Here is a 619-nt window from a genome sequence, read left to right on the forward strand (position 1 = left end):
ATGATGTCTGTCATGATCATTTGCAGGGCTGTCCATAGCGAGGCTCTCAGGAGGCCAACTACATTCTGGGCATCTCCCTCCTATGTGCCACAGTCTATCTTTCTCTTTGTCCTCTAAAGTATCTATAGGCATTGTCTTTTTTCTTGATTAACTTTATCTATCTTTACTCATCTCCATGACTCTGTTTATGGAGACTTTCCTCATTTGTTCGTTGACTTTTGCTATTTCTGCTCCACTTTCTTCACCTTTATAGGGGACAAAATGCTCTGCGTTGATCACACCTGAGCAAGGGGAGGGCTATTCTGTTATTTAAAGTCCTTGGCTTGGTGCCTTCCTTTGAGCATTTTGAATGTATTTTTAACATGTCCTACTTCTTCAAGGCATCTTGAAAAGGGAGCAAGTCTCCTCTCCCCTTAATGATCCCTTTTTAGTTCTAATTTCTTCCTGTTCCAACATAAATTTGCATATTCTCTATTGGATCTCGCCAAGCTTCCAAGATTTTGAGAATTCCATTTTGATCAGGAGAGAGAATCTTGGTCATCACCCCACTTCTATGAGCCATGTGACTTTGGGTCAATTGCTTAGCTCTGTGGACCTCTATTTTTCCATTTACCTACAA

This window comes from Equus asinus, chromosome 6, assembly GCF_041296235.1.
Source record: "Equus asinus isolate D_3611 breed Donkey chromosome 6, EquAss-T2T_v2, whole genome shotgun sequence".
Classification (NCBI taxonomy): domain Eukaryota; kingdom Metazoa; phylum Chordata; class Mammalia; order Perissodactyla; family Equidae; genus Equus; species Equus asinus.